We start from the raw sequence: 25366 nt of genomic DNA, 5'->3' as shown, positions 1-25366 counted from the left end.
TCCATTAGAGGAAGAAGGAAAGATGAGCTAATGCGACATTCACTGCCTTCAAGAAACAATTTCATGATCATAAAGCTTAGAAGCTTGCAGACACGAATATCTGAATTCACAAGGGGTTGAATCTTATGCTGATGTGGCACAGTGTCAGTTTTGTTGAGTTTCAAGAAGGGTTTCTCTCTGTGAGATATCGCAAGATCTCTCACCATAACCTGCCAAACTCACCTCATCTCTTACCTACCCTGCCCCTATGGTTCCTCTCTTGCCCATTTCCAGAGCAATTCTACCAGGTGCTGTTCCTCAATTTGCCACTCGTTCGATCTCTGCCAATAGATCGGCAACGCTGCTGCCTGCACCAAATTTAATTTGCAGTGTAAAAATTGGTGATCTGATGTTGTCCCTCACCAGCAGTGCAATGGCACAACAGTCACAAAGTCACACAGCTCTTGGTACATAGCTGGCAAGTCTGACACAGCCTCCCACATACAACTCCATTCTCTCACTCTTGTCCCTGTGTAACCACCCGGCTAAATAATTTATCTCTCCTTAGCTATATCCCATCTAAACACTGTTGTATAGTTATCGCTAGTCAGTCCTCAACTCCTACTGATGACCAAAGCTTGTCATTGGCCAATGTGTGGAAACATCACACAAAAGCAAGCAATTGAATAATTCTAAACACAAACTTTTACTTACAGCTAGCAAAAGCAAGCTCAAATGAAGCAAATAATTTGCCTCCACAGTATAAACCGAGTGTTGGTATGAAGAGCAATGAGTATTTCACATTCCATGATGGTTTGCTGCACCAAGCTCTTATCTAGTGGTGTCAATCTTCTCCTATCTGACTCGTGGTGTTCGACATAGCTGAGTTCGGTTATGGACAGGGAGAACTTCATCCTCTCCAAGTCCCTGGCCTTCTCCTCAGAGTTCTCCCATTTCTCCCCATCTTCAGCATCTAATACATTGCCTGCTGCAACTGTACAAAGTGCAGCGTGCCAGGCTGATGTGTCTAGATTACAGTGGAGAGGCACATTTTCTCCCAATCTCATCCCATCTCAACGGGATATTTTACCTATGTTTCTATGTTAATGGAGACTGGAGGTATGGTGGGTTGAAGTTCAGAGGCTTTGTAGTTGAAATTTTAATGTTTCGTTCTGGATGGGGGTGGGGAGGGTTTTGCTAGTGGTGGGGATTTGCGGTTAGGTCCGTGTAAAAAGCCAGAAGAAGCGATTGAAGATCTCACCGTAACGCTCAAATGGAATTATATTCACGGAGATGTAAGTCCCTATATGCATATTGGATCCTGGGAGGGAGATATCAGCTGTGAGTAGGGTGGCTTGTTGGTTGAGATAAGCCACTGCCCTCCTGATTCTTCCAATCCTCTCTGTAGTTTGGTTGGCAGCTTGCAAGAGGACTGCAAACTCCTTTGATCAGGGTTAAATTATGAGTGATTGGTGAAAATGAAGCATGCAGCCTGAGTTTATTAAAGTGCTGACATTCCTTTCCGGATGGTTGCATACATTCAACCCCTCCTCCCCCCCAGAAGAGTTTGCTCCTATGTTTGATTTATGAATAAAATTCACATGAACCTGTCTAAACACAGTGGCACTGTTCTAACTTTGTGGACCCAAAGGGAATCCAGCAATTCTAACATCATTATTCTAAGTAGGTAAAAGAATGAAAATTAGATGGTTTACGTATTGACAACAGAATAAGATGCATTCTCAAGCGTGTGAATGCAATTTTATTCCTTTGATATTTTAGAGAATATCAAACTCAATGACATGAACTATGCAATGCCAAATTATTTTGAAAATAACCACATTTTCAATCACTTATATTTGAAATAACTGGTTCTTTAAAATAACACAGAGGAAGAGGTTTCACAATTTGTCAGATCTCATATTAGTTTTCCATTTTCATGGCAGGTGGTGGATGAATGATTTTCTCTTCTATTGAGAACCACAGTTAACAAGTAGAGGCTTAACATATCTAACATCTGATTTTATTGGCTCCGTACTGAGTAGCTGTCCATTTCTTACATTAGAAAAAATATATTTTTCATGCATACTTTATAGGGGTGTTCTTTTACTCTGACAGTCCATTTGCACAATTTTGCATCCAATAAAATGATGTAAACATGGTTGTTTGCAATAATCATGCTGAATTATCAGAATACAGTGAAGTTTATTACAAAGAACAACGGATATTCAACACAGCACATTACCCTGTGAAAACAACGGTTCTTTAGCATTAACATTATGTTCTAATTAGTGATGGAGGCTTTTGCCTGAAACGTCGATTTCGAAGCTACTTGGATGCTGCCTGAACTGCTGTGCTCTTCCAGCACCACTAATCCAGAATCTGGTTTCCAGCATCTGCAGTCATTGTTTTTACCTCTCTAATTAGTGATGGAGCTTGGTAAAAGGACAAAAGGAATGTTTACATTTATATAATGCTTTTCATGGCCATGAGACTTCTCATTGCACTTTGCAGGCAATGAAGTTTTGTCGGAAACTAGGCAGCCAGCTTTTCCACAATAGACTTCCACAAGCTACAATATGACAAAGACCTGATTTTTTTTAAAAAATTGATTGAGCATGAAAATTGGCCAGGACACAGCAGATAAAACCTTTGATTTTCTTCACAATAGTACCATGGAATTTTTATGTTCACATGAAAAGGCAGATGGACCACTGGTTTAACATCTCATTCAAAGATAGCCCGATCTGTAAATACCCCATCAGTACTGCACTGGATTATTTTTATATATGGCAATAGGCAAATGGATTCTGTTTAATGCTTCATCCAAATGATCACACTTGGTACAATTAATGGATGAATTGGCCTATAGGGGTTTGGGAGAGGGAAATGGGTGGTGATGAAGGGCCTAGTTAGAGCCTTAAATACCGATTGTGTTGTGCAGAATGAGTGTGGGGGAAGACGTTGGGTGCGCTGATTGTCATTTTCTACACTGGCCCTGTCTCTCTCCCTCTCTCCTGCTGAAAACACACCAGTTTGTTGGGGTATGGATCAGCATAAAACCCAGATCCTGGATTGGGACTTGAAGTCTGAACCTTGCAACTCCAAGGCAAAAATGCTACCGACTAGGCCTCACAGCGTACACCTAACTTTGTCAAGGATGAACGGAAGGCTGTGTTTTGTGAACAAACTAAGGATATCTGAGCATAATTTAATTCTGATGGAAAGAATCACTTAGATGATGGACTGGAAGATATTGGCAGTAGTCAAGAGAACACACAGCATCTTTGAAGAGAGAAACAGATTTCAAGTTTCTGTTCAATGACCTGTCTCAGAAATTGCAGATGCTACAGATCTAACAGATTTGAATTAAATACAGATGCTGGGAAATGTGAGGAGATAAGTTGAAGAAAAAGGAAGAATCATTTTATGATGGAAAGCACATTTGATTAAATGATAAAAGGGGAAATGAATTAGGTTGAAATGGTATATATAAAGAAGCAAGAAGCAAAGTGTGAGTAGAGAGATCATGCAACAACAGAACCATTATCAACATCTGCTATCTGAGAAATTGGGAGCAGTGGTTATGATCTGAATTTATTGAACACAATATTGAATTTGGAAAGCTGTAAATAGCCTAATCAAAAAATGAAATGCTGTTCCTTGAATTTCTGTCGGAATTCATTAAAATAGTGTAGCAGGTCAGAGTGAGAAGAAGGATTAAAATGACAAGTGACTAGAATCTCAGGCTCACAGTTGTGGACAGAATAGAGATGTTCAACAAAGTGATCAAAAGGCATGGTGAGAACAAATGCAACAAAAATTGAGAAACTGGGTGATTGGAGTGAATTCCATCCAGGACATAAAGTCACAGAAAGACTAAACATGTGAGTGAATTTCTTACCAATTAGATTAGATTACTTACAGTGTGGAAACAGGCCCTTCGGCCCAACAAGTCCACACCGCCCCGCCGAAGCGTAACCCACCCATACCCCTACACCTACATCTACCCCTTACCTAACACTACGGGCAATTTAGCATGGCCAATTCACCTGACCTACACATCTTTGGACTGTGGGAGGTAACCGGAGCACCCGGAGGAAACCCACGCAGACACAGGGAGAACGTGCAAACTCCACACAGTCAGTCGCCTGAGGCAGGAATTGAACCCGGGTCTCCGGCGCTGTGAGGCAGCAGTGCTAACCACTGTGCCACCGTGCAGCCCACAATGTTAGTTGATAGCTTATCCCCTGAATTAGAAATGGAGAAATTGGGAAGGGGAATAGAAGAATCAGAAAGTGATTATATTTAGGCAAAGGGAGGATTGGGATTAGAGGCAAAGTTGTTGAATATTTAAGGCAGGACAGGAAGTGAGACAATGTGGTTATCAATGAATGCTGCGCTTCCTCTGTATTGCCTTAATGTGTTATAACTAACAATTCCCAGTTCTAGAAGCCTATTGATTTGAAATATAAACTGAAATGTCCAGCAGGTCCTTGGACCCTGGTCTCAGACTTAAATGGCATTCCTGAGGCAGGATGGCAGCTACTCTGCGAGAAGTAGGTGTTGCCAAGGTAAGCAGGCAAACATGGAGGCCCTTCCTGGAGGTATCCCAGGTTGGTTGCATAGATTTCATGATTTCACGTCTGGGACAAAATCCTGGACCTTCCTTACTAGCAGCACTGTCAGTTTATCTAGCCCGAGAGAACTGCAGCAATTCAAAGAGGCAGCACACCATTACTTCTCTAAAGCAATTGAGGATAGCCAATAAATGCTGGCTTAGCTGGTGTTGCACACTTTCAATGTTGACTTTTTAAAAAATATAACCAAGAGGCCTAAAGCTGATAAATATGTCAGACTCAAGGGAAAACCTCTCCAAAGGATTAGTGATATGCAACCCCATGACTTGCATCCCAATGACTCCTCATTTGAGCATGAAGCCTTCAATACTGATGAGTCCTCCTCTCACCTTTGTTAACCAATAGGAGGCCACTTTGATTGGGCAAGTGGCTACTTCACAATGCAGGGAGTTGTAGGGGGAGGCTGCTCCAATCTTGGAAAAATATTAGCACCTTCAAAAGATGGCTGTCAGGTGGGGTCTCAATTGGACTAATTGGCTGTCCTCCCTCTGTAGAACTGACCATGTTTCCTGGGAAAGACCCCATATCTATCTTGATGTGAATTCCCCTAATATTCTAAGATCCAAACACATCTCTACAGGTGTCCAAATCTTGGGAAGGTCCAGTCCATCTCTGTCTCCAACTATGGATGCAACCTAGTCTGATGATACTATGGCTTTAAGGGGTGTATTGAGTCCTTTTTTTATGAAGTGACGTTGAGACAGAGATACAGAGACGTCTGCTCAAAGCTGATAAGGTAAACAGCTTGTGAGTTTTTTTTTAAGTTGGAACAACAGAAGCAGCAAGAATGTGTGGAATCAAGCTTCCACAGAAATAGGATTTTAGGTTTAACTTTCAGCACTTGCTGGGGTCTTGAAATGGGATGTAGAAGTTGTTATTCCTCTCTCTGTAAAAAACTAAAAACGTCCATTCTCGTCCTGTTTCTATAATTGCATGTGAGACAACATATTATATTGAATTTGTCTTTGCCAAGGGTGTGTTAATAAATGTTACTACATTGGAACAGTTGTTGTTTAGTAGTTACATAGTCTATTATTCTGTTAAGTTTTCCAATTGAATTGTTAATCCAATTCTTTATTCTTTTATTTGTATTTTAACCATAGTGTAAGTGTATTTTGCTTGAAGACTGACAGTTTGACCAATTGAATTACATCTGGAACACAATGCCTTAGACTTGCCTTAAAAATAAGAAAATCTTGGGTTCCAGGCTGTCTTCCTAATATATTTTGAGGAGGTTTGGTCTGTTCCATCACACTAGTCTGATCAGTATTTTCCGCTTCTTACGTTTTTAATCCTTGTACAAATTGTTTTAGTATTGTATTTGTAATCAATGGAAGTTAATTAGTGTTTCTACAATTAGTAAACAGATTCCCTATTTTCTTAACAATTTAAATTTGCCCTTGCAAGCTCTGAATTTGAAACTTTCTTAAGCTATTGGCACCAACCATAAGGGGATCCTTGCAATAGACTGTCAATCAGATCAGCTCAAAATCTACAAAACCAGATTTGCTTTATAATCAAAGGTAAAGCAATGGTTTGAACACAAACGTGAGAGAACAGCAATGGGAAAATCACAAATTGAAGTCAAACTTATTAAGATTTATGAAAGATGTAGAGAGAGTTCGGAGAGGTTTTAAGAACTGTGCTTGCTAGAGATAGTCAAATCATTTAGTGGATGGTTGTATTTAAGTTTCTGAGAACAGGAGCCGGGTTAGTTCTATTGAGAGACTCACCAATAAAAGGAAAAAGGAAAATTTGTGGTGGAGGTTTGTCTGGCAGACATGCTGGAATCAAAGAAAAGAGGAAAGCAAGCCAACAATTGTCATAAAGTTCAGGTTGCCTCAGGTCCTGGAATCATTATACAGTTGCAAGCTGATGGGTAATAAATTGGACTAATTATGCTTTAATATATCCATTTTATTCAAAACTGTTAACTATGGACCAAATCCAATCTAAACTGACCTTCCTGACTTTATCTCAAACATGTAAAATTAAAGATAACACTAAATTGGAAATAAGTGAGCCAGGCTGACAGCGTTGCTGTAGCAGTTGAAAAAAACATCCTCGGTCTCCATATTGTAAAGGAAAATATAGAAGCATTGGAGAGAAGGTGGAAGGAAAAATGCTTTCCCAGAATTGAGGAGATATCATCATCAGGGAACATTGAAGAGACTGGACACTTCTGTTTGCAAGAAGACCCTGAACGGTGAAGTGACTCAAGTACTTTAAGCACTTGTTTACAGGGGAGGTTTTTTAGAGTGATCATTAGTAATTCAATATAGTTAAGCCATTTTTAAAGATAAAAGATTATAAAACCTTTAAATACTTTGAAGTATTTGGTAGCAATTTTCAAATATTCCTGGAATCTGTCCATTGAGCATCAGCACTAATGAGCTTCTCTGACCCCGATTACTCCTCTGTCCAGTTTCTCTGAATCCTTTCCCTCAGCTCTGTGTCTTACTAAAGCACCAAACAAGTTAAATGTCAGAAATTCTTGAAATGGAAGTTGATGACCCAATTAATTCAGTCATACAACCGGGCAACTGGTCACCAACGCTCAGTCAAGAGGATATAGATCTTGTTGTAAGGCACAATGCCACATTAATTATGAAGGGGGGCAACTGTGTTTGTAAGGGGGAGAAATGATAAAACCTGGATGGGAACAGGATAATGCAGGAGGGAGTTTGGCTCAAGGCATGGACAACAAATGAGCATATCTGGAATGGTTACCTCATATGCCCGGGGCTGAGGTGGTGCAGGAGGGAGGCAGGTGCAGGCCTTTGTAGATGGGTTGAGTGGGACTTGGGGAGCTGCAAAGCCTGTACATTCACAGGAAAAGATTGGATGCTCAGGACCTCAATGAAAGGTAGAGCTGAAGGCCTGAAGCCTGTGGCTGAAGAGTGCTTGCTATCACCATCCATTGTGCTGGAAATTGAAAGTATGCAATGGAAAAGAAAATGGCAGCAACCACACCCAGAGTGGATGGTGCAAGTCGCTCAATGTGTGCACGAGGGGGATGGCAAAACCTCTGATTTAAGGCACTTTGATGGGAAACAATGGGAAACAATATGACTCAAAGATTCATTCACTGCATAGAATACAGATTTGCAGGGTCCCTCTGATGGTCCTAATATATTGGCTTCCTCTATGCTGCACACTTCTCTTTTCATGGCAGGGAATAAGGCTGGGTGAGGGAGTGAAAGGAGTTTGGACTGAAGAAGAAAACATATAGGGAGACTTGGGTCAGAGTTAAGAAACTCATGAAGTCAGGGCAACAATAGAGCAGGAGAATAACAAAAAGCATTTTTTATTTCCAATGAAATCAATTTATAGCAATGAAGTCTTGATCTTATTGCTGACATCTAGACTTACCTTTTACGAACATTGCTGATATATGCCTGTTATTATGATTTGTTATTTTTTGGATATAAAAATCCAAGCAAGTTGTTGATAGTTAAGCAAAAAGATTTGAATTAATGGACCATACTACTTTAGGCGCCATTAGTATATGCAATTCTAAAGTCCACCAAGCCACACAAAAACTCCTGGATTTAAGATTGCCAGAAATTGTGGTACCTCAATCCTGGTGACTATGTCAGTATTTGCCATTAGTGGGAAAGAATGCCTGGATCATTGAGAGATTGCAACTGATTGGGAAATGCTTTATTGAACACCTACTTGCTGCCAACTTGTACCTGGAGGAGTCTTATCCCCAGCAGTGTCAAGATAATCTAGATGCACATCTTGTTCTGCTCTTCTGAATCTGATCTCCTTCAGCTATATGTTCCACATCTAGGATTTATTTTTACATGGAACTAATCACTCACCTGCTGTCCCATGATTTCTTGAGTCATTTTAGTTGATTTGCACTCCAGGCTTTCTCTCTGGCTCATAGAGTTTAATTGCAGATCTCTAGCATTGTTTCTCCTGCAGGTACAACATCTCTGATTCTCACACTGCATCCCTGCTTTGATCATTGGTCTGCAGCACTGTTTTCTCTCAGTCTCATTTTCTGACAGATGCTCTGAATTTCAGGTAGGAAACAAAAAGATGCTGCCATGAACAATTGTACACTTGGACAAATAGTCACAGGTGTGGTGCCACAAGACTGAAGGTTGGCTAACGTGGTGCCATTATTTAAGAAAACTGCTAAGGGAAAGTCAGGAAACTGTAGGCCAGTGAGCCTGACATCAAGTTGTTGGAGGGAATCCTGAGGGATTGAATTTACATTCATTTGGAAAGAGAAGGACTGATTATGAATAGTGAACATGGCTTTGTGCATGGGAAATCATGTCTTACTACCTTGATTGAGTTTTTTGATGAGGTAATGAAGAGGATTGATGAATTCAGAGCAGTGGACGTGATCTATATGGACTTCAGTAAGGCGGTCAACAGCATTCCTTCTGCTAGACAGCTAGCAAGGAAGAGCACATGGAGTACAGGGAGATCTATCTACAGGGAGAATAAAGAGATGTTAGATGCAGGTTCATAGTTTCTTGAAAGTAGAGTCACAAGTAGGTAGGATAGTGAAGAAGGCATTTGCTATGCTTTCCTTTATTGGTCAGAGCGTTGAGTATAGGCGTTAAGTGATCATGTTGCGACTGGACAGGATGTTGTTTAGGCCACTTTTGCAAATTTGTGTGCAGTTTGGTCTCCCTTCTATAGGACAGATGTTGTGAAACTTGAAAGGGCTCAGAACCGATTTACAAAGATGTTGCCAAGGTTGGAGGGTTTGAGGTATAGGGCTGAGGCTGAGTAGGCTGGGTCTATTTTCTCTTAGCATTGGGGGCTGAGGGGTGACCTTATACAGGTTTATAAAACTATGAGGGACATGGATCGGGTAAATGATCAAGGTCTTTTCCCTGGGGTAAGGGAGTCTAGAACTAGAGAGCATAGGTTTAGGGTGAGAGGGGAAAAATTTTAAAGGGACCTAATGGGTAACTTTTTCACAGAGATGGTGGTACATGTATGGAATGAGGAGTGGTGGAGGCAGATACAATTAAAACATTTAAAAAGCTTCTGGTTGGGTATATGACTAGGAAGGGTTTAGAGAGATGTGGGCCAAGTGCTGGCAAATGGGACTAGATTAATTGAGGATATCTGGTCAGCATAGATGTGTTGGACAGAAGGGTCTGTTTCTATGCAGTACATTTCTATGACTTTGAATGAACTTCATTCAAATTCTTAGCGAACACACTAACAGTCATGCTTACAGATGTTTAAGAATGATCTAATTATCTAGGAATATTTTCAACTGTGATGAAATGTGTGCGATTTTCATACAATCTAATATCATTTATTGTTGAGTTTGGATTTTGAACTAGTGGATGTGAGTTTTGGTTTGTGTGTGAGAGGGTTTAATGGTTAACTTGTCAGTATTTCTAAAGCCATGTTTTTTTTAAGTTAGTCACTAGAATGAGAATGGAATTTTGTTTGCATTGTGAGAGTTCATGATTGAACACAGTAAATACTGAAAAGCAATTGCTGACTTTTGGTTTTTGTAAGAATGCAGCTGGAAGGAAACACATCTTGGAATGCTACTGCAAAACAGAAATTACGAGGGAATTTCAGAAAGCCTGGAATATCTGTGGAGAGAAAACAGAGCTAATGATTTAAGTTTCTTTTCACAAATACTGCCAAATCTGTTGTGTTCCTCCAGCAGATTTTGTTTTTTTTTTGTTGCAGATCCTCAGCCTCTGCAGTTCTTCATTTTCCATTAGCTTGGAAAGCTTTTGGTTTTAGTTTGCAAAGTCTGAGTTGACATTAAAAATAATAAGCAATTTATTTTTTCCAGAGGATGGAATTAGTTCAAAGCAGTTACGACATGGGTTATCTTCGTTTAAGAGTTTTAGTTTGAAAGTTCTGGACTAGAAGTGTTTCGATAGAACCTGAAGGGGCTATTTCAGACTAAGAAGATTTAAGCTTAGCTGTGTGACTAATGAAGAAAAAAGGCCATCGAACTCATCAAGAACATGTCTTTTAAGAAACAGCTAAGTCATACCTAAAGGTGTGATGTCTCTAGTATTTGAGTACTGTCAAAAGAATGGAATAAATTGGATATTTTTTGACTGTTTATCTCAAATTTAGCAAGCTGTATTACATGTAAATAATATTGTGTATTCTATTTTACTTTCACTTCTTTTGCATAATTAATATTTGTTTCATTTTTAAACCCAAATTTACAGCATTACATGTTGTATTTCAGTGAAAGACCGCCTCATTAATTAAAACAAGACAAGCCAGATAGCTGGGAGATCTGACATGTCCAGTAACAACATTACATTGGATCATAATAAAAGAACAATACTTATAACATCTGATCAGCGCTTAATCTGTATCCACATGGAAGGATCAGCAAAAATATTGTTCAGCTAGCAATCTTCCAAAAGAAATTGGCATCATCAGAAGCTATTGGTTGGAGTTTATGATTGATGCTTCACATTTCCCACCAAGACAGATGAACATGAGAAGCTGACTCACGTCCTCTAATGTTGACACCTTGAATTGAAGTGGTCCTGTCAAAAAATAGGCAGAGTTTCAAGTCTGATATTGCCAACAATATTAATCTGTATGCATGGTACTGTATTTTGGTAATAGGGCATGATTTGACTATTAAAGCACATATATTGAATGGTTTACTTTCATCAGCTAACATTCGAAATCCAAATTTGAATTAATACCAAGTGCAAGAAGTGACCCCTTTAGATGTTTCTTCCTGCAAGAGAATCTCTGACTTCAGGTTTTGGAAGTATCATTTAAAAAAAAGACTTTTTTACTGCAAGTGACCTGTTAGCATTCGCAATGTATATTTCCAACACCATCAAGGTTTGTAACATTAAATAACTTGAACGTGGAACAACTGAAAAAAACTCTCATTGCATCAGCGACAGTCTTGCTTGTTGTATTACTGAAGTCTTCAAACAAAGGGGAGTTTTGGGAATTGGTACACTCAGACTCCAGGTGAGATTCCTCAAGTTATTTTCAGTTCCAGGTGGAATACCCCAAATTATCCGACTCTTGGTGAGGAGGGATGAATTAGTTTTCCTTTTTTGTTTCACCTGCCCTCTTGGTTGGGTACCACAAAGTATCCTTTCTCCCAGATGAAATTAATTTGTTTTGAAAAGAAATAATTTAACTAGGCTTTCATGAGTTAACAAAGGTTTATTTGTTGCTCAATGCAGGACAAAATACTAAATAAGACACATACCCATACATTAGAAATGAGAAGTGAGTCCAAATAAATAAAAGTTAAAAAGTATATTGCTCATATTTCACATGATTCTTGAAGAGTAGATAACATAACGTTGATAATCAAGCAATTGATTTTAAGGTTCTTGGTTTTGCAGGTTGATTGAAATGTTTTTGTACAATTTCCTTTTGATTGGTTTGTTTGTTTCCAGCATTCAGAGTGAGAGAGCATTAATTTCAGTAATTTTGGTTGGATAAGTTGACTTTAACAAAAACTTCCCTGATACACTGTAAGTACATCTTACAATATATCCAAGGAGTGGCCAAAGTGTAACAGATTAAATGACAGATTAAATACAGTAAGATACAGTGAAAAGCTTCAACAGCCATCACAATCTGGCACCAGTTTGAATATTTTAAGAATAAAAAGGAGAAAAGATATAACTGAAAGAGAATCCCGAGCCCTGAACCAGCTCACCAGCTACTTGGCATGTAGACACTGAAATGTAGTGCTGCTAACTCGAATGGATTATGACAAGTCATTTCCAGTGGCTTATGATGTCATTCAATAGTGAATTCCTTGGCAAATAAGTAGGTGTCAAAACACATGATGCCAAAAGACCGCAGCTAATTTCTCACTAAATATAGGAATTGTTGGCTGGCGTACATGGCAGCTTTTTCAAAATAATACTAATAGGTTTTTCATTTTGAAGAGGATGTGTCTGTAAGCCATTTTCTGATGTGTCCATGGCTTTCCAAGTGTCATAACATAGTAAGTAAAGATTGCTGACTCAACCTGCTTCAGAGAATCTAGGACATATTAACGGTCATCTTTCCATTCACAGGGAAGTTATTTCCTGAGCAAATCTCTCAATGGCGACATCTTGTGCACAAAGTTGAGAACATAGAGTAGATTTTCTTTATCCTGTGGCACTGACATTTGTTTAACATTTAGGGTGGCACGGTGGCTCAGTGGTTAGCACAGCTGCCTTATAATACCAAGGTCCCAGGTTCGATTCCAGCCTTGGATGACTGTGTGGAGTTTGCACATTATCCCTGTGTCTGTGTGGGTTTCCTCCCACAGATCAGGTGAGTTGGCTATACTAAATTGCCCATAGAGTTAGCTGTATTAGTCAGAGGAGGGTGGGTTGATGTGAACTTGTTGGGGCGAAGGGCCTGTTTCCAGGGAATCTAATATTTGCAAATGTATCTAGACTGGGATGGCCTGCATTCATGGAATAAGTGGACCTGAAAAAGGGTATCTCTGTGATATCAACCTGACATTTTAAGCTGTTTAATTATTAATCTTTTTTTTCATCAGAAGGCGAAAGTTGTTGTGAGGTCTTTCCTTTGATTTACCAATTATCACATTATAATCAATGGGATGCTGATGTGCTAGACGATTAGCCCAGAGATTGAGCTAAAGTTGTGGCTTCTCATGTCCAAATCCTGCTGTGGCAGATGGAATTTAAATTCAGTAAAATGAAAATCTGGAATTAAGAATCTCATGATAACCATTATTGGCTATTAAGGTGATAATACAACTGCTTTACAAGATGTATTTGGTCCTTTTTTGTAATGAAGAGAGGTTGGGAAAGCGGTACAATGCAGTCTGCTCCAAAGCCAATAAAGTAAACAGCTGGGAAAGCATTGGGTTTTGGAACAATAAGTTGGAAGAATAAAAGCAGCCTGGATGGAGTCAAGTTCCCACAGAACCAGGATTTTAGTTTTAGCTTTCAGCAGTTGCTGGGGTCTTGAAGTTGGATGTGGATTTGTTTTTCCTCTCTCTGTTACGGCTAAAAGCTGAAGTTCTCCTCCTGCTGCTGGAATTGCATGTGAGACAATCTATTTTACTGAATTTGCCTTTGCCAAGAGTGTGTTTCTAGGATAATACTATATTGGAACAGTTAATTAGTAGTGGTTAATGTATTTATTATTTTGTTAAGCATTTCAATAAAGTTACAGTTAAGCCAATTCTTTTCTTTTTCTTTTTCATTTTCTTTTTCTTTTGTGTGCATTTTATCTATCGTGTATGAATAAAGTGTGTTTTGCCTCAAGACTGGTAGTTTGACCAGTCAAATTTCATCTGTAACACAATGCCTGGCACTCTCTTTTAAAATAAGAGCAAATTATCTATCTCTTTGACATGTTTTGAAGGGGCTTGGTCTGGTCCATAACATGAGGAACCATCTAGTTCATGAATGCCTTTTAGATAAGGGAATTATTATCCTTATCTGTTGTGATCTACATGTGACTCCAGATCGACAGCGAAGTGGTTAACTCTTAATTAGGATGGGCAATAAATTGCCCTGTAAATTTCTTATAAATCTTTGTAAACACAACCAGACACATACTCAGTGATCCTATTCATATGTTGCTGAAATAGGTCTTAGCTAACTGATGGTCCAAATGCTAACTGTCAGAAACAGCACTGTCTAAATGGCATCCTAAATAGTATTAGCTATTGGATTCTTCTGTTAAATGTACAAACCAGTATCTATTTTAAATCTATTCAGAAAATAATCTTGCTCCAAGTAGTTTGGGATTGCATTCTTCCAGCATTAACGTTTTGAGTGGACGCTTTTTAAGTGAGTGTTTGAGGTGCCTAGGCATACCTTAATGCTGTTATCATTCTCTGAAGTCAATATCACAGAGCTACATCAGTGTGGTGATTGACCTTTTAAATTATATCAAGCCACTCCATCCCACTTAATTCCAATAACGCTTTGCTTGAATGTATACACTGTCCATGCTCGAAGGATTATTAAGAGGGTTGCATCATCCTTACAATGGAAAGCATCACCTTTAAAATTGCAAATTGTGTCCAATCAGTCTGGATGCAAATATTTGCAATTGCGTCTAACATGATCTATTACACTATGGTGAATGACATTTTAATCTTATGAATTGTGACAATAAAGAGATCTGTGTCTGTTAGTAGTTCTAACAGTGTTCGACCAATGTTATCTACCAAATAAAAGATTTCATAAAGGCAAGATGAGCTTGAAGTATTTGCACTACAATCTGATTCTTCTCATGTACGGAACTGATGATATGTTGGAGATGATCTGTGAGATGATGTATTTTAGGCTGTACTGTGGAGTGCCGCTTGGTGAGGTACATAACTTTGAAGATGCATGTTGATAATTTATTTGGCATGAGCTCCTCTGTCACTTACACCCTAACCTAATGTAGTCCTGTTTTTCAGGACCTATTATATTGATGTTTGTAAAAGTTTGCAGTCGACATGGTGTGTGAGGTCAGCAGTTCAAACAGTTCAATCAGTTCTGATGTTTACCTTTTGCCTGGCTGACTCTGAACGTTGCTGACATGTTTGTATTTGTGCACCTTGTTAATATTTTCCCTGTTGCCAGTGTGATGATGTTGGACCATCTTGTTGTTAGTCTACATTTAGTTCTGTGGTCTGACTTGACCTTTAGAACCAGAATTTCTCCATGTACATGTCCATTATCCTTTTATCTTGCATGCTTTACAGATATCAAGAAAAGCTGCACAGCTTATGGGTAGGTCTAACGATCCATAACTGTCCACAAACTTATTGGCTTGTTGTGCTTTGACCATATCTTTACTTGTTGTTTGCATGTATAACGTGTTATTGCTGTTGGTCCGCCACATTGGTTTCATACTGTGTCAGCTATCACGTAATGTATCAGTGATTTTGTCTTTTCCTTTAGCCAAAATATCCTTCCTAAAAGCTTCATTGTGCTGGTGGTGACTGACTCAATGAGCGTCTCTGATGGTTTCTCCTTAGAAAAGTAATAGTTGTAGTATTGGCTTTTGTATCCACCACCAATCTGGACAAGAGACTTTACATTACTCTTTGTATTGCATGAGTGGGAACCTGTTATTCTTAAAGTTAACCTTACTTTGAGCTGGTCTTCAAAACCTTTCCAGATCTCTTCTGGATCTTGCTGATGGTCCATGGAAAGTCCAGATATGTTAATTTAGCTAGGCCCCTCCTTTCCAATTGTAAACTAGATTCTGACAGGTGGGAATGATCTGATATTTAAAATAGATCTGCATTTGTTGTTTGAATAGTGTGAAGTCAGTAAAAGTGACACTGGATTCCCAATCTGAAATGAGGATTCTACTGTCTATGATTCTGCTTTAAAATGTTGGACTATATCTTTAAGTCAGTGTAAACTAAAAGAGAAGCTCCTCAATTTTGTATCAGTGGAAATTAGCAGGGATCCTTGTTAAAAAGACTGGTACATTTGCATCAATTTTCAGAAAGGAAATATTATCAGCTCCTGCTGTGGACTATACTGTATTTCAGCTCAAAAGTACACTGCAGTTGTTTGAAAAAAGTATCTTTAATTGAGTTAGTCATAAAATAACTTTCTACCTTGAAAGTCTTACAGTGCAATCAAAAGACATTAGTATTGTCTTGTTGTGGTTAATGCTTTGTCTACAGATTATCAGGTCTGTTTCTATTCAGATAGTGATGCTGTTTAAGAGTGAAAAACTATCCCATTTTCTGAATTCCCTGTTGTCCAAAGCTGTTGACTGGTTCACATTCAACTAACTTTCAACATATCTGCTACCAAGTTTTTTTTTATCAGCCGCTTTCATTACCATTAAGTGAGTTTCTCTCCATTAGGATGTTTTCACTGAAGTGGCAGAGATTATTTTATCTCCCAAAACATAAGGAAATGGGTATCTGTAGTGTGATAATGAAAAATCCAGCAAAGATATTTTGTAACAATTGGAACCAGTTGGACCTTGGTGATTACGAGATCTTTGATTGGGGCTATTAACCTCGGCAAATCAGGAAAGCCCTGGCTGACCTATATAATCAGGAGATTTAGAAATTCCTCAGTTCAGGAACTGATTCTGAGCTGGCTGGCTAGCTACAGCTACTGTATTGTGCACAAATAAATAAAAAGTGACTTGGTGACAGGATACCAGCCTTTATGCAGTTATTTCATATTTAATTGCAGTTAATTATTTTATGGTATTATTCTCAGACACCTGAATGTTTGAGGTAACCTTAAACTAACAGGTTGTAACAGAAGTGCATGCCATACTTCAACAGGTCTGATGTATGATGGAATATAAAACTTTTATACTCAGGTCACATGCAAGAATAGTGATGATGCCATGAGCATGCCTCTTAAAAGTATACTTACCATATTGACCATAAAACACACATGACTCATACCGGGTCACTGGGACAAAGAACAACAGATGGAATGTAATTTAAATAAATGTGAGGTGTTATGTGTTAATAAGACAAACCAGAACAGGACTGGCATAGTTTATGCTAGGGCCCTGGGAAGTATTGTCAAACAGAGAGACCTAGGGGTTCAGGTAAATCATGGTATCACAGGTAGACAAGGTGGTAAAGAAGGCATTTGGCACACTTGCCTTCATCAGTCAGAGCATTGAGTACAGGAGTTGGGTCATCTTGTTACAGCTGTTGAAGACATTGTTGAGGCCATATGTGGAATACTGCATTCCATTCTAGTCACCCTGCTATAGTAAGGATGTTATTTAACTGGAAAGGGGGTAAGAAGATTTACAAAGATGTTACCAAGACTGGAGGTTTAAAGAGTTATAAGGAGAAGCTGGATAGTACATAGAACATAGAAAGTAGAAAAGTACAGCACAGAACAGGCACTGAGGCCCACGATATTGTGCCAAGACCTAAACCTAATGTAAAATATAGTAACTTAACCTACGCACGCCTCAACTCACTGCTATCCATGTGCATGTCCAGCAGTTGCTTAAATGTCCCCAATGACTTCACTTCCACCACCTCAACTGGCAATGCATTCCATGCATTCACAACTCACTGCATAAAGAACCTACCTCTGATGTCTCCTTTAGACCTTGCTCTAAATATCTTCAAACTATGACTTCTCATACCAGTCAATCCTACCCGGGGGAAAAGTCTCTGGCTATTGACTCCATATATTCCTCTCTTTATTTTGTACACCTCGATCAGGTCTCCTCTCTTCCACCTTCTCTCCAGAGAGGAAAGTCCGAGCTTATTCAACCTTTCTTCATAAAGCAAGCCCTCCAGTCCAGGCAGCATCCTGGTAAATCTTCTTTACACCCTCTCCAAAGCCTCTGTATCTTTTCTATAGCAGGGTGACCAGAACTGGACACAATATTCCAAGTGTGGTCTCACTAGGGACTTGTAGAGCTGTAGCAAAACCTCGCAAGGCTTAAACTCTGCTGATGAAAGCCAAAACACCATATGCTTTCACAACAACCCTATCCACTTGAGTGGCAACTTTGAGGGATCTATCTAATTGCAGACCCGGATCCCTTTGTTCCTCCACACTGCCAAGAATCCTGTCTTTAATTATATATACCGCATTCAAGTTGGACCTTCCAAAATGCATCACTTTGCATTGATCCAGGTTGAACTCCATCTGCCATTTCTCAGCCCAGCTCGGCACCCTTTCTATGTCACGCTGCAGCCTGCAGTAGCCCTCTATACTATCGACGACACCTACAACCTTTGTGTCATCTGCAAGTTTACTAACCCACTCCTCAACCTCATTTATAAAAACTACAAAGAGCAGAGGCCCAAGAACAGAGCCCAGCGGTATCTCACTCAACACTGTCTTTCAGGCAGAATACTTTCCATCTACAACCACTCTCTGCCTTCTGTCAGCCAGCCAATTCTGACTCCAGATAGCCAAATCTCCCTGTATCCCATACTTCCTGGCTTTATGAATGAGCCTACCATGGGGAACCCTATCAAATGTCTTGCTGAAATCCATATACACCACATCCACTGCTCGACTGTTGTTGACCTGTCTCGTCACCTCCTCAAAGAACTCAATAAGATTTGTGAGGCATGACCTGCCCCTCACAAAGCCATGCTGACAGCCTTTAATCACACTATGCTTTGTCAAATAGTCATAAATCCTATCCCTCAGAATTCTTTCCACAACTTTGCTGACCACAAACATAAGACTGACAGGTCTGTAATTGCTAGGGATTTCCCTATTACCCTTCTTGAAAAGTGGAAAAACATTCACCTTCTTCCAATCCTCTGGTACGACTCCCGTGGAGAGTGAGGAGGCAAATATCCTCGCCAGTGGCTTGACAACCTCCTTTCTCGCTTCCTGGAGCAGCCTAGGATAAACCTTCGGAAAACCAAAGCAAAAAACTCATTTAGGGCTTCCCTTATCTGGTCATAGGCTGGGACCTTTCTCCTTGGAGGGTAGGAGGTCGAGGGATGAAATTATAGAGGTTTATAAAATCATGAGGTGCATAGATAAGGTAAATAGCCAAGGTCTTTTCCTCAAGATAGGGGAGTCCATAGGTGTAAGGTGAGAGGAACAAGATTTCAGAGGGAACTTAGAGGCAACTTTTTCATATAGAGAGTAGTGCTTATATGGAATAAGCTGCCAGAGAAAGTGGTTGATGCGGGTACAATTACAACACTTAAAAGACATTTGGACAGGTACATTGATAAGAAAGATTCAGAGGATTATGGGCAAAACGCAGGCAAATGGGACTATATCAGTTTTGGATACCCTGTCGGCATGGACGTGATGGCAGATGGGTCTATTTCTGTGCTGCATGACTCCATGATCCTGTCACTCTATGACACTTGGCAATCAAGATTGTTGGTAAAAAGTGTCTGATGTCCAAACTGCAAAGTCAAAGTTCCAAATAAAGTCTCATAGTAATCCCATAAAGTGTTGGTTCCTTCATCTATTGTTATATTTAAATAATAAAGGACAGTCAATTAATCTCTGATTTTTGGTTAGCTATTGAGATAATCAAGATCTCAGTTACTAACTTCTTAAATGGTCCATTCTTCCTTTGAAGGAAGGAGTTAGTTCACACTTCGAGGGATTCATTATTTCGCTTGAGGTCTCTTTCTCTGGGCCAAAAGCATGTTCTGTGACCACGCAACGGAACAAATTAATTTCGGCCATCTTACTTTTCAGGCAATGTTCTTTGTTTCAGGTAAAAGTTGCCCTTTTAGAAATCCAAATGAAGGAAACAGCTGATGAAATTAGAATTGAATATTCTGTACATCACATCCTCGTAACATTGTTCACAAGAAGAGATTGAAGTCAGCCTAACAACTGAAGATCAACATCCCTCTTTGAATGGATAAAAATCCCATGAATGAAATGTTGTACCATGTTGATCATGACAACTTTCCATTTCAACGTTGCATGCATTAATGCATGCTAAGTGTTTCAATTATCTATAAGCGCCAAAGCTTATATGTATATAACATTAGACTTTTCAGAAAAATACATTTTACATAGCATGGTTTAAATAGATTTCATAAATGGTAAATATAAGTGTTCAAAGTTTGTGAGAAGATTTGTGCTTGTTGTTGTGGTTCTGGGAAATTGTGTTGCAGACGTTTCGTCCCCTGTCTAGGTGACATCCTCAGTGCTTGGGAGCCTCCTGTGAAGCGCTTCTGTGATCTTTCCTCCGGCATTTATAAGTTTATATAAGTAAATATAAGTTTATGGATGAAGACTCCCTTTTCTTTTTGAAGACCTCCTCCATTAGCCACACCATGTGAAACTCTTAAATAATCTGGTTCTGTTCACATACAGAAGCGACACTAGCTGTTGCTGATCAGACAATGATAGTAAGCATTGCTTTAATATGCATGATTCTAAGTCCCGACTGAATATGGCTGCGGTAGGTTTTGAATTTACTTGTCTATAATTGTTACCAAATCAATGTCAAGCTTTTGAAATTAAATGGCATTAATGGAATCTGAATAGACTATTGACAATGCACATTGGCAATGAAACAAAAGTGGCATAAACTTGAAAATATCATAGAAAGTAACACTTAGAATGTAGCATAACCTCTTAAATGCAATTTATTTCCACTAATAATAGGCACCTGTTACATTTGGAGCTGATCAGGCAATGTAGAATTCTAAATGACATGGTCAAACACTTTCAGATGTACAAATGGTTTGTGAAATGTCAAACTAATCAGTTGCTATGGCTACTACATTTATTTTTTCTGCACGTTGATACAACTGCTTGCGCGTTTTACACAATGTTTTCAAAGAATCAAACTTTCCTCTGATCTGTATACAATTCTAACAGTTCTTCATTTTCATTAGTTTTGTGTCTGTGCATATATTAAAGATTAATTTTCCACTTCAAATGTTTACAAAAGTTTTGAAAACTAATTTCCTTGTCAGTTTTCCTGATGTGTCACTCTAACATTTGTTTTTCAAGTGCTCCAGTTAACATTCAAAAGCATGCACACGCATTATCAATGGTTCAATATTAATATTCATTCAATTATTTAATCTCATGAAAATCATGTTCTTTTAGCTGAGATTTAATGAGTTGCTGCTTTGTAAAATTTCTACATGGTTTATGTTGAACTTATTGATAGGAATTCTTAAGACAAATAATTGGCTGAATAGCATCAGGCAATTTATCAAATCCCCATGGCAGGGAAACAAATGGGAATTAATTCCACAATTTTGGGATTAATCCCACAATTTCACAACTTCCGTTAGAGATTCTTAATGCCATTCTGAGGGAACGTCAGCTCTCTGCCTTTTCCCCTTGCCCATGTCTAACACAAGCTTTGGAACTCATCCACAGTTGGAAATATTGCTGAGCATATACCTGGTAATATCAATTTGTTGGCAACTTCCTCATGTCATGTTAGAATCTGCAGTGCATGCTGTGCCCAGCGTTGTCGTGGAAAGGTCTTGACAGTCTAATGAGATGAGGCATGTGTATTAATGAAGATGAGAGGAAGGAAATGTAGGCTTGCAAATCAAAAGGATACAACCAAAAACACCATTAGTCTGTTAACAGGTTTGTTGTAACAGGCTACAACAAAAGGCATGAGCATGGTTTCTCTGAAGAAAAACTCTCAAAGAGAATCATCACATCAGTAAACACCTGAATTCTGATTAAAGCCTTCAGGAAGGATCTTCTGGGCATGAAAGGGCCAGATATTATGTGAAGATATGTTGGCCACAACAACTATATGCTCTCGGGGCAGCCAACACTATTGTTATGAAGAGAAAAGTGTGCCAAAACAAGATCTGTAACAGATGTGAATTGTCACACTGATTAAAATTTTGGCCAGTCTTTTTTTTCTGCACACTTGCAAACCATGTGGCACCAAAGGACATTGGACAGACATGGTCAGGAAATCTGATTGCCAAGGCCAAGGTAAACACAGAACAAAACGCAGGCCACAAACAAGATGGTAAAACATCTCAAAGCTAGCAGCAAGGAATATCTTAAGAATGTATCCAAACACATCACAGAAAGGCACAGGCAACCAATTGAAAGGCAAATTTCAAAAGATGGCCAACCTTGCCATATTATTAATGATAAATATGATGTCAATGACATAAGGCAATCAGATGCCTTTACATTACATCATTTGTACTGAAGCAGCTTTACTGTGTAATTTGAAAACTGATACCATAAAAGTTAGTGCCATAACATCACCTTGATCCTTCTTGAAGCACCATAACAAATCTTGCTCCAATGGTACAATTTATGAGACTGTATCATCAAATATTTGTATCACAATTCCATGCATTAACACAATCACACTGCAGTGCTGATACACAAGCACCTCTTCATTTCCTGAAACTTTCTACCTGGTAGATACCAAAGGGTCGGCAGTGGCAGGTCTATCACTGTGCATAGACCTCAGTGCATTCACATTCATGAAATTTGAACTCCACCCATTGCAGTGGAATAGGTCATGTGACACAACTTGAAGTTGAAGGCATCACAAAGTTGATTTGTTACACTTCAGTCAGAGCCAGTGCAAACATTTATAGTTGGAAACTGCCAATAGTCAGCAATCGCAACAGTTGTAAAATACCATGTGCAGAGTTAACCTGAGAACCATCATTCATTTTAGTCAAAGATGAACTTGGTATATCACAACAAATCATTTTCAAGGGCAAAATGACCTAATACTGAAAGCACAACAACAAGGTATCAGTTACAGATTACACGAGGCAACGCATGGGTATTGAACATACGAGACAAGTAGAACTTGAATCTGTGTACTGACCAGTGATGTATCAGGATATTTAATAACTTGTGAATGCATGTGAGACATGCTAAATGTATCAACCCCAGCAGTGGAGAGAGTCTCTAGTCCCACACAATATTCCATCCACTCCTTGGACGAAGATAATAACATTCTTATTTGGTGAAAAGGGAAGGATTACATCCTTCTGGTACATAACTTTGCCAAATTTCTCATTATTCAGCAGTTTAGGAATGCTAGGAGTGTCATTGTTAACACAGTGACTGCTACCTTTAAATATATTCAGCACACAAGATTTAATTGTGTTTGGCAACAGACTGTAGTTCACTGGCAAGCCATTTCAAGACATTCTCTGTCTATACATTCTGAAGGGGCAGCACAGTGGCTCCGTGGTTAGCACTGGGGACACGGGTTCTATTCTCGCCTTGAATGACTGTCTGCATGGAATTTGCATGTTCTTCCTGTATCTGTGTGGGTTTCCTCCGGGTGCTCCGGTTTCCTTCCACAGTCCAAAAATGTGCAGGTTAGGTGAATTGGTCATAGTAAATTGCCAGTAGTGTCCAGGGATGTGTAGGTTAGATTAATTAGCCAGGGAACTGTGACGTTACAGCGATGGGTGAGTCTGAGTGGGATACTCTTCGGAGAGTCGCTGTGGAGTGGTTGGGCTGGATAGTCTGTTTCCACACAGGAGGGGTTCTATGAAGGAACAGAAGTCAGCTCAGACCAATTTATAACAAAGTCCATCATGCACAAGGGCAGTGAGGAAGAACATTTTGTTGGTGGTTATTGTGTGATATTGTTGAGCGACAACAATAATCAAGTTCACAATCAAGAGGAAACACAAACAAAATGTATCTTTCCAGACTAGTACGTGATCACCAGATCAGGATGAGTTATTAAATCTCCAAGACAGTATATTGATCTTTGAATCGTTAATCCTGTTAACTCTGTTTTTAACCTGTTTGTAGTAGTTTGTCAGCAAACATGTATATCTGTTCAGGATTTCTTGCTTTTCATTGGAAGAAGCTGTTCTTGCATTACATCTTACAACTCATATGCAGTGTATCTTTCAGAGAGATGCTCATGATATCATCCCTTTATTACTGCATGTGACCTATGAGTACACTGGTCTTCTGCTCCATTTTAACTGGGGCTGCTTGAATTATGACCCATTGATGGAAGTGTGCTTCTGTTTGTAACAGAATAGTTTAACATCAGGCCACACACTGAAGTGCCTATGTTTGGAGCCACCATAAGCATCTGTTAAATCCTTCAGTACTACATTATCAATATCTGGTTTTTATGCTATAAAAGCAAACATAAGTATTGCTTCATCAGATATAAATATCCTGCTGGAGGCAAAAGCCGACATCATGATGACAAATCATCTTGGATCATCAATTTCCTCACGCAATACAATTGATTTATTTTCTGTTCTAGTTTCTACTTCATCAGCCACCTCTCTGTGGGTAGCTATTTTTACAGAAATAACATTTTTTAATACGATTGGAACTGTAAATTTTTCTTGCTCCACAATGTCGGCACTGACTTGTAGTTACCTGCTGTCTGATCTACTCCTTGGATTGGGTTCTCACACGTGCCCTTAGCGTTTTTATACTTGACAATGTTAATGGAGTCTGCAGACCTCCTACAATAAGGGTGATGGGTAGAGGACCACCACCAGCACCAAGCTTTAAGAGATAGCTCGACTCTTGGTCACCATCAAGTGGATTTGCTTCTTCCGTCTTCATTTTAGTCAGGATCTACAGGGCCTGATTTGTTCAGTGTAGTTCTGTTAATGCAATCTCTTAATGCAACCCTTGCAGATCAATTGCATTTTACAACATGGTTGTGTTCACAACTCCACTTTCTTGCTTGCTCCTGATAGCCCTCGACATGTTCATCAGTCCCCAAGAATCTATCAAATTGTATATTTAAAATATTCAATCACCCTGTATCCATTGTTTTCTGGGTAAGTGAATCCACTGATTCATGGCCATCTGAGGAAAAAAAAAGATCTAATTTCTCTCACAGGATGCCATGTCAATATTAATTCATAATTTTCCTTCTTGATAGTGACCAAGGGTCTAGCTACCTCTTATAGCATGGTGCTAGTGGTGGTCCTCTACCCATCACCCTTATTGTAGGAGGTCTGCAGACTCCATTAACATTGTCAAGTATAAAAACGCTAAAGGCACATGTGAGAACCCAATCCAAGGAGTAGATCAGACAGCAGGTAACTATAAATCAGTGTCAACATTGTGGAGCAAGAAAACCTTGCAGTTATGCTCATATTAAAAAATGCTATTTCTGTAAAAACAGCTACCCACAGAGTTGATGAAGTAGAAGCTTGAATAGAAAATAAATCAATTGTATTGCGTGAGGAAGTTGATGATCCAAAATAATGGGCCATCATGATGCGGGCTTTTGCCTCCAGCAGGATATTTATGGTACGATGTTGTCCCTCCTATCCCAATCTTTATAGTTGAATTTGAAATGAGGTTCTATGTGTAAATTTCTGACTCCCCATGAGGGAACTTTCA

This window comes from Chiloscyllium punctatum, chromosome 25 (genome assembly GCF_047496795.1).
Source record: "Chiloscyllium punctatum isolate Juve2018m chromosome 25, sChiPun1.3, whole genome shotgun sequence".
NCBI classification, from domain to species: domain Eukaryota; kingdom Metazoa; phylum Chordata; class Chondrichthyes; order Orectolobiformes; family Hemiscylliidae; genus Chiloscyllium; species Chiloscyllium punctatum.
This window is presented reverse-complemented; position numbering follows the sequence as displayed.